Source organism: Tiliqua scincoides, chromosome 4, assembly GCF_035046505.1.
Source record: "Tiliqua scincoides isolate rTilSci1 chromosome 4, rTilSci1.hap2, whole genome shotgun sequence".
Classification (NCBI taxonomy): Eukaryota; Metazoa; Chordata; class Lepidosauria; order Squamata; family Scincidae; genus Tiliqua; species Tiliqua scincoides.
The window spans coordinates 138302300-138312623 of record NC_089824.1 but is presented as its reverse complement, the minus strand read 5'-3'; the positions used below and the strand labels follow the sequence as shown (position 1 = coordinate 138312623).

The 10324-nt window shown below is 47.9% G+C and overlaps 1 protein-coding gene across 2 annotated transcripts in view; it reads left to right on the top strand.

Annotated features, from left to right (window-relative positions):
• Nucleotides 1–888: 888 nt before the first annotated feature.
• LOC136647707 (calcium-activated chloride channel regulator 1-like) overlaps nt 889–10324 on the top strand; it is a 48002-nt gene continuing 38566 nt past the window's right edge. Inside the window, exon 1 of one of the 2 annotated variants that reach the window (XM_066623411.1) lies at nt 889–976. The gene's annotated coding sequence lies outside the window, so the exon portion shown is untranslated. The remainder of the gene's footprint in view (nt 977–10324) is intronic. The other variant, XM_066623412.1, reaches the window with a different exon arrangement.

The window sequence follows — 10324 nt, the reverse complement described above, 5'->3', positions numbered from 1 at the left end:
TGAGAATCTGCCTGGAAGTGACATCATCAAGCAGGAAAAATTTTAACAATCCTAGCCTAGGGCCCAATCCTATCCAACTTTCCAGCACCAGTGCAGCCACAATGCAGCCCCGAGGTAAGGGAACAAATGTTTCCATACCTTGAGGCAGCCTCTGTGCCTGCCTCCCCACCAAAGGATGCAGCACACACCCCATTGGCATGGCTGCACTAGCACTGGAAAACTGGATAGGATTGGGCCCCTACACTACAATCCTACCCATACTTACCCAGGAGTAAGCCCCATTGGCTACCATTGTTAAAAGCCTACACAGAGTAGCCTGTTAGAAGTACAGATCAGTAACATTTCCCCAAATGCAGTCACATACCATGGGAGCATCAGACTTGATTTTTAACATATTCAAAAACAAAATATTGAAATGAGCGGGGCTCGTGGCCCACATAGTGGGTCCTGACCCACAGTTTGAGAAACACTGAATAGGATTGTGGCCCTGATGGGGAGCCTTGGCCAATGGCTCAGTTAGGGCAAGGGAGGCACCAGTCCAGAAACTAGCGCTCTGCCGCCAGATCCAGTGGTAGCAGGCCTCTGACTATCAGTTGCAGGGAAGCAGTGTGCCCTTCCTTCCTGCTTGTGGGCTTCCCAGAGATCCACTGTGGGGTCACAGCAGGCTGGCCTCGATGGGCCTTTGGCCTGCTCCTGAAGGACTTTTCTGCCTTTCCTGGCGAGGGGAGCCTGCCCCGCCTACGCTGCTCCATCCCATGCTGGCCTGAAGCTGCTCCTGGAAGTAGTGGCTGGTGCAGACATGCCTGCAACACTGCGCGGCTCTCCTTTGAAAACCCCCACCCGCAGCGTGCCCGGGACAGCGCCCTTTCCGGCTGCGCTTTCGCTTTCAGCAGCACGAGGCGCACAGTGCAGCCCAGGCCGCTCCAGGAGACCAGCTCTGAAGGCGCAGCGATCCTCCGGCGAGCGCTGTGGTCAGGTAAGAAGCGTGCGAGAGACTCCTGCGCTGGCATTGGCTGAAGGGGGAACAGGCAGCCAATGGGAAACTCTTCCCAAGGCTGCTTGTGCGGGGTGCATCGCCCCGGGACGGTCGCACGGCTGCAACTCTCTCCCCTGCTCAGCCGTGCGCGCGAAGGACGCGTTGGAGGAGCGGGGAGGGCGCATCGCTGCCCTTCACCAGGAAGGGGAGAAAAGAAACTTATCGGGGCGCCTGAGAGCTCTAGGCAAACGGGCTGCGCTGCTTCTGGGTTTGGGGCAGCCGGATCCTTCCCTCCACCACATCACCTTGCTTTGTGACTTTATTCACAGCATCAGGCTGTAATCCTGTGCACCATTTCCTGGGAGGAAGCCCTATTGAACTCAGTGGGGCTTACTTCTGAGTAGGTTTGCAGATGTTTGCGCTTAACCCACCGAAATCCACCCGGGAAAGCTTTTTCAGTGGGTCTATGCGCAGGGCTGGGCAAGCTTTCAACTTGTGGGATCCTGGACCTTGAACAATGGTATTGAAGAGGAGAAGCTACACCTGCTGAAATTCCCACTTCTATACAATTGTTCAAGGTCCAGGATCCCTCAAGTTGAAAGTTTGCCTGCCGGGGTCTAAGGGACTCTTCCTTAGTAGAGTTTTTGGGTGTTGGCGGAGGAGAAGGAAAAAAAATGAACCCAGCCCTGCCCTACCAACAGAAATGGAGGAGTTGTACTGGGGGAATGGCAATGACAAGTAGACAGTTATATTGCCTTCTGAGGAAAAAAAAAAAACTTGGCAGAGCCATGGAATTTGTGAAAGGAAAAGCACGGCAGTGCTAGCAGCTGAACGTACAAGTGAGTTTGATGCAATAGAAGTGTAGAAAAGCACATGGTTTCCATGTTTTCCTAGCATCTGCTCCCTCTTAAAGCAATGATTGTTACAGTGGAGAATGTAAGACCTCCTTGTAATAAATAAAGCGAATGCTGCAGCTCAGCATTTCTCAAACTGTGTGTCGGGACCCACTAGGTGGGTCGCAAGCCCATTTCAGGTGGGTCCCCATTCATTTCAATATTTTATTTTTAATGCATTAGACTTGATGCTCCCATGGTATGTGACTACGTTTGGGGAAATTTTACAGACCTGTCCTTTTAACAAGCTACTATGTATATTCTTTTAACAGTGTTTGTAAATGGGATTACCTCCTGGGTAAGTGTGGGTAGGATTGCAGCCTAGCATTGTTAAAAACTTTCCTGCTTGATGACGTCACTTCCAGTCATCACTTCCAGTGGATCCTGACAGATTCTTGTTCTAAAAAGTGGGTCCTGGTGCTAAATGTGTGAGAACCACTGCTCTAGCTAGCTGATGACTGAGGACCAAATCCTATCCACAATCTTCCAGTACTGATGCAGCCGTAATGCAGTCCTGAGGTAAAGGAACAAACGTTCCCGTACCTTAAGGAGGCCTCTGTAACCCCCCCCCCCCCCCACAGGATGCAACAGTATTATTTTTTCAGAATGTGGCCAAGTGTAAAATCAGACAAAATTGTTGTATCTAATTCAAAGACTTTCATACATGCCTAGGTTTTACTTGCCCATGGGTCATAGCAAATTCTATTATTTTTGGCTTAAAACATGCCTTAAACTCATCCATGAGATGATCAACTTATACACGAGTTTATACAGTATGAGGAAAAGTCCCTAAGGGCCAAAAGGCCTGGCGGGATGTGTGCTGCATCCCGACTCAGGTCATTGATGGGACAGGCTTCTTGACAGAAATCTGAACATATGGTCCAACATACAGAGGCCCCACAGTGCTATAACCTTCCTTCCCCTTAATATCCTTTGATTAGTGTGAGCTTTCCTAAAAGTTCAGAATGGCATCATCCCTTCCAGATCAGTGTTTTGCCTGGTTCCCAGGAATGCCAGCCAGAGACCAAGATGGAGTTAGACTGCACATGTGTTGGGAAAAAGAGGACATTTATAAAAAGGGGGGATTGACTGCCATATTCCAGCTGCTGAAGCAGGAAGCTGAGTCCTTTACACCCATGTGGCAGAGACAACTAGTCAGCCCCTGTGACTACACTTCAGCTTCCTTTAGGCATTGATTACTTTTTAAACAATTATTTATCTGTGTAATTATCAAATCTCCTTGGGTATTATCAGTCAAAAGAGCAGATGGAGAAAGTTTCCATTGTTCTTCCTCCTTTGCATATTTATAGCATATTTATAGCACCCCCAGTTTCAGTCTCGCTTCTGCTGTGAACTCCCTCAGGGTCATGGTGGTGGCCTACAACACATTTTGCTCCATCCTATCATGTGTGCCAGCAGCTAGCTTCACTATAAGAGCACGGTTCAAGGCCACTTGTATACCAGGCATGCAGCTTGCCTTTTTTGTTATATGGGATAGCCATATTTCTCAGGGCTGATATGACTAATACCTTCTCTGTCCAACTATCTCCATGCATTAAAAATGAAGTGTGCTCACAGCATGGTCATGTCCTGACCCTTGCTTCCTGCTAAGTATTTATCACCTGGCAGCAGCTTGTCCAAACCATGCCTCTACATGTGTATTGGACAGTCCACATCCACATGTGATTAACAAAAGAAAGTAAGTGAGGGGAGGGGCTGGGCTGTGTGTGTGCCATTAAAGTGCATGTCTTTAGATCAGGGGTCTCCAAACCCCGGCCCGGGGGCCAGATGCAGCCCGCAGCAAGCCTCTTTCTGGCCCGTGGCCAACTTCTTGTCCCCTGAAAGCCTCTGGCCCACTCAACTGAACATGACCAGAACTGTGCTCTGATTGTGTCTGGAGGGTGTTCTGAGGACCAGAGAGGTTGAATGAATGCCCATTCATTCATTTATTCACTCATCTAAGTCCCATCTCTAATTTATTTATTTAAATTTTATATTTAATTTTTTTTCTGGCCCTCTACACTGTGCCAGATATTTGATGCAGCTTTCTGGCCAAAAAGTTTGGAGACCCCTGCTTTAGATTCATAGGGCTGTTCAAATGGAGAAAATATTATCCGAACTGACCTTAGGGGAAATTCAGATACATGATTGCAGTAGTGTAGCAATGGGGGGTGGGGGCATGTGTCCCGGGTGCCAGTCCTAAGGGGGTACTAATGTGGACAGCCCCTTTTTCTTCTTTCTGGTTGCTAGGATATATTTTATTCATACACAGTAAAATATACAGGTTGCCTATGTCATTTGCATGTTAGTCCTTCCTTCACTGAAGGAATTCAATGAAGGAAGGACCAATAGGCAAACAACACAAGCAGCACTGTATATAATATCAGTGGTTCCGAAACGATGAGCTATGGCTCCCCAGGGACCTGTGGAAACCCACCAGGAGAGTCACGGAATCATTGCAAAAAACCTGCCACTCTGTACAATGTAAAGGATTGTAGCTCTAATGGGGAGCTGTGGCCAATGGCCCAGTAGGTTAAAGGAGCCATTAGTCAAAGAAGTTTGGGAACCATTGTATTATATACACAGTAAAATATACAAAGCTGCCCCACCTCACTTGCCTGTTGGATTTGTGTTCTAGGGTTGCTATTAATTAATAAAGATATTTGAAGTGGGGTTAGGAACCAGTACCAACATGGAATGACATTCATATAGAGGAGGGAGGTGTTAAAATTATCTGCCCCGGGCACAAACTATTCCACTGCATGAATAGAAAATCAGTGATTTCCTCAGAACCTGCATAAACATGCCCAAAAGAAAAGCCTATTCAGAACTTACAAACTAGTGTATGAGCATGTTTGTAGAGCTCACCAGAAGTGCACCAACTTACCCCATTCCCACTGATGAAGCCCTTTCAAAGTCCCACTCCCACATGTTCAGGGTTTCTCATAGGCGACTGCTGGAGAGTTGGGGGTGTGGCTTTGGGGGTGCAACATCTGTGGAGGGGGCTCGGTTCCAAGGGCCCTCAGTGCATCCTCTGACCCTGGTTTGGAACTTCTGAAGAAGACTGTTGTCAATTGGGCAAGGCAGGACTGTCATCAGAGGTCAGCTAAGCCATGAGAGGGACCATCTAACCAAACCAAAGACTGAATCCTCAGTGGCAGTGACAGTAATAGTACCCAATGTACCAGATAGCACCTGATGTACCACCCATGACCCATTAAGGAAATGTCATTTAACCAGCCTAGACTTAGCAAGGGTGATCAAGCACCCAGCAGGTGGGACAGTATTAATGTTTCAACTGAAATGTTCTAGCTGATGATTGAACTGATAAGAGATTTAGCAGGGAGGAGGGAAGGCTGTTCTCAGAATTAGGATGGGGGCCCTTGGGAAATCTCTGACACCAAGTTCAAACTCCAAATGGTGCTGCAGCCTCATCACTTTGAAAGGCACCATGAAATCCATTCTGCTGTCAGCAGTCTGGAAAGTGGGAAATCCATGCTGTTGTCAGCAATCTCAAAATAGGAAGTTTCAGCTCCCTTATGCATCCATCACTTCCTCCTGTGGCCCATCGGCATTTATACCTCCACATCACACAGCCTTGGGCAAGTAGAATCAGATGGCAGCACTGGAACATTCTGGGACAAGCTGAGCCAGTGTAAAAGGGACAATTCCTCTTGAACTGAGGAGAACAAACCTGCTGTTGTGAGTAATTGCACATGCGGATGCAACCTGTAGCAGCACACTCAGTTTCAGTATTGCAAATCCCATCCAAGGTAAGCTCTGTGTGTGTGCATGCATTGACCATGGTTTCCTTCTGGGTTGGCTGAGTGGGGATTAGAGGCACCATTTTGTGGTAGTTCCGTTCCCTCCTGACTGACAGATCCCAGAAGGTGGTGCTGGGGGATGTGTGTTTGGCACCCAGGCCTCTTCAGTGTGGGGTACCACAAGGTTCTATTCTACCCACCATGCTGTTTAACATCTATATGAAGCCTCTGGGAGAGGTCATCTGAAGGTTTGGGGTGGAGTGCCATCAGTACGCTGATGACACCCAGCTCTTTCTCTCCTTTCCTCCTGAGTCCGAGGAGGCAGTTGAGGTCCTAGATTGTTGTCTGGAGCCAGTTGGAAGCTGGATGTGGGTGAAAAAGCTGAAATTAAATCCTGATAAGATAGAGGTTCTCCTGGTCCAGAAGTCCACAACTTGGACTATCGGGCTGCTCTCAATGGGTTTGCACTGAAGGAGCAGGTCTGCAGCTTGGGGGTTCTCCTGAATCCACAGTTGCTTCTGCAGTCCCAGGTGGCAGCTGTAGCTAGGGGAGACTTTGCTCAGCTTCATCTGATTCACCAACTGTGACCACACCTGGGTCACTCAGATCTGGCCACAGTGATCCATGCACTAGTGACATCCAGATTAGATTACTGTAATGCGCTCTATGTGGGGCTGCCTCTGAAGACGGTTTGAAAACTGCAACTAGTGTAGAACACAGCAGCCTGTGTGGTTGCTGGGGCTCGTTGGTTCAACTAAGTCAGGCCACTGCTTTGGAGGCTACACTGGCTGCCGGTTCGTTTCCAGGCTGAATTCAAAATGCTAGTTTTGACTTTTAAAGCCCTGTATGGTTCGGGTCCAGGGTATTTGAGGGACCGCCTTTGTCCATATAATCCTAGTCATTATTTCAGGTCATCTGAGGGAACCCCTCTGACTGTGCCACCACCAGTAGAGGTGAGGGGGTGTGTGTGTGGCAGCTAGGAATATGTTTATGGAATTCCCTTTCCCTGGAATTGAGAACAGCTCCCCCTCTGGAGACCTTTCACTGGGGCCTGAAGACCTCCTTATTCATGAAGGCTTTTAACTGATACTGGGGACTGGTGCTTTTTAAAAATTGTGGTGATCCTGGGTGTTTTAACATTTTAATTGTTTTTAATATATATTGTTTTATTTTATGTTGATATTGTTTGCTGCTTTAAGTTTCCTTTAGTATGGGAGAAAGGTGGGATAAAAATCCTGTAAATAAATAATGTGGGGCCTGGACACGGGGACTGGATAGACCCCAGAGACCATGCAAGTGGTACAAATATAATTTATATATTATTTATTTATATAATTTATTTTATCAGCAAATTAAACAGAACAGCCCATTCCAACGCTCTAACTGCCTTCCCTAAATCTTCCAAAAATCCCTTCCTGAGGTAACTGTGGGGGAGGGTTGTTTGGGTCCAGAGGAGTGGAGCCCAGAGTAGCCCTGGAGCAAGGCCTCGTCAGAGGGTCTACCTCACCCTGGTCTTCCTCCCTGTTGTGGCTGTAGTTCTGCTCTTGGGCAAGGGTGGTGAGAACCACCACTCCTGCATCTCTCCAGCCAGCCAGCTCATCACTGGCCTTCTCCCTCTTTATAGGGCCAGCTCTGACTTCCCTGTCCCTGTCTCTTCCTTCCTGGTGAGGTTTAAAGGGAAATGCCCTGGTCCTGCCTGGCTCTATGGCCAGCATCCTCTTTCCTCCTTCCCCATACCTCTCAGTTTGCCCCTCAGACATGGGGTTGCTCGGCACCTCTTCCCAAGCCCCTGCCCGGGTTGCTCTGCTCTCCCCCTCTACCTGGGGTTGCCCCCCTTTTGTCCCTATTGGGGTCTTGCAGGGTTGCGTTTGACAGCGGCAGCCCTCCCCTGCTGAGGCTTGGGGGCTCTCCTTTGGACCAGCTAGCCGACTTGCCCTTCTGGAGACCCCCCCTCGAGGTAAGTCAGGGCCCTGGTTGGGGGTCCCTGACAGTAACTAATCCTCTTTTTTATCAGCTCACTTCAGCCCCCCTCAGCTGTTCCAACTATTCTCATCTGCTCTTTCTCCACAGCTCCCTCCTCAACTATTCTCCTCTCTTTCTTAACTGCCCTTTTTGCCACCGCTCTCTCCTCAACTGTTCTGCAACAACTGCCCTCTCTGAATGGCTCTCCTCAACTGCCACTGTGGTTGACAGGTCACTGCTCCAGGGAGAAAGAACCAGGAGAGAGAGCCAGTTACCCTTGCAGGGAAGATGAACAGTAAGCTTCACACTCACAACATGCAGAATTCATCTCATTGCTACCTGCAGTAGCAGCAGCAACAGCAGCAACCTGCCTGATACCAAGTCTGGGAAAAAGAGGGTCTGAGGGAGTGTGTTGTTTGGGAGGCAGGCCAGCCGGGGCACAAGTGACTTTACACCATCCTATGAAGTCACCTTTCATGGCAGCTCATCAGTCTTGCCTAAAAAGCTGCAGTAGTGCCATGGGGGCCCAGAGGAGGGCTCTGCACTTTGTTGGGCCTCCCGCAACCTGACACCAGCTCTGGGGCAGGTGGTGCAACTCTGGAGTTTCTGAAACCCTGGCCTGTATCAAGCTTGGGTGCCCAGCTGACTGGAGTGCAAGGAGTGTGCCAATCCCTCTCCTGGGGTTCTGGTCCCCTCCCTTTCTTAGGTTATTGTTATTTATTTTATTCACATCAAAATTGCAGCACAGCTGATAATGATCATATATACCCAAAAAACACAACATTTATCCGCTGGTAAATCCTCATCCACATGGACATTGCCTGACGTCTAGGTGTAGATGAGGTACCGATGAAGGATGAACGCTGTGCCAATTATGATGGTCTTCTGTAATTCAACTGGTGTTATTGCTGCGGCAGCCAGTTGTGCAAAGTACTCGTTAAATTGTGTTGAGGTTATTATTATTATTATTATATACCGCTTTTAAACAAAAAAAAGTTCAACAAAAGCAGTTTACAGAATACTAAGAGCCCTATCCTATACACACCACCCACTGCCATAAAGCTGTCTGCACCAGTCATAAAACGCACCCTGACAACATGCTAAAGGGAAGGCCTGTACCTTCCTACCTGCTCCAGTGCTTCTCTCACTGCTCGCTGGAGCAGGTAAGTGTCTTGCCCAATAGGTTCAAATCTTGCTGACTACGCCAGTTTGTCTTTTCGCGACCCACCAGTTTGAGAACCACTGGTGCAGGTCTAGCAAGTGGCATGTTGAAGCCTACTGTATTTGGCGGACTAAAGTTGCAGCTGCAATCTGTTTTCTTTTTAAAATGACTATGCAATTGTTCCTGTCCTTTAAGCAAATACTCATTCTTTAAGCAGGGGCATTTAGGTCATACCTTAAAAAGTCAATTTTCTGTCAAAATCCTAGGAGGGACAAATACATAACACACACAAAATAATTGCATTTATGTTACATAATTCCCTCTTTTTCTTTGTCTTCTTTATTTGGTTTTTATTCCTCCTAAAAAAGGAGAAAGGGAGAGGGAACCATGCTTTTGGTAGGTTTGTAACCCACTGACCCCACTCTGGCTACAGCCCTGGTTTGTGCACACAGACACAGACTCCTTCCACAGCCGTATCAGGCAGACACACAAGGAGTGACTGGAGGCAGTGATAAGACTGCAAAGAAGAACCCTGATGAAACTTGCAACAGAGAAAATGTGTCCCAGAACTAGTTGAACAGAATTAAAGGGCCCAGAATTAAAGGGACAGAATTACCATAAATGTCCCATCGTCATTCCTTATGGATGAATTAATTTCACCCAAGCAACCTACTAGCATGTTTCTCCCTCCCTCTGTTTTCATTTGATAAATGATTTCTGCCTCTGTTCCCCTCCTTCCCTTCTTGCCAATGGTTTCTCCTAGAATGGTCTTATCTTTCCAAAAGCGTGTTGTTGTTGTTGGTTTTTAGACAGCAGAAGCATTGTAGAGAAGGGAGAGAGCTACTGAACTCATGCTACGGGTAATCTATGCTTGTTGTTGTAGTAGCTTGCCTGAGCCAAAATTCCATTGCCCTTGTCAGGAAGTCCACGCCAGCAAACAAGCTTATTTGGGAAATGGGATCCAGGGTTGTGTCACTCCCTAGGGAAAGAATCACGTTACCCCCTGATTCCCTTGGAGGAAGGTGATATAGAAATGTACTAATGAATATGCTTCTGTGCTAGGCAGCTGGATGTGCTTTATCAAAGCCCTTATATGAACAGAAGAGAAAAGCAACATTTTTATGAGAGTTTTGTACATGAAAGCCTATTCCATATTAATGTGGGAATAAGGCCTACTGAACACAGTAGGACTTCCTTCTGAGTAAACATGCGTAGAATTGCGCTGGGATTCTTACTTGTTGCATTGCATCGTTACTCTCCATATTAGATCAGTGGTTCCCAAACTTTTTTGACTGGTGGCTTCCTTGACCCTACTGGGCCATTGGCCACGGCTCCCCAGTAGGGCTAGAATCCTATACACTGTATAGGACAGTGGGGTTTTTGTGGGGATTTTGCTGCTCCCCGGTTAGGTTCTGTGGCTCCCCGGAGAACCACAGCTCACATTTCGGGAACCATTGGCCTCAGTTGCAGACCTACCATTAGGTCTGATGGGGCAAAAGCCCCAGGCGCAAGCTGCTAGGACCCTGAAGAAGCCTCTCTGAGGTTCCCATCTCTCTGAGATGGGAGC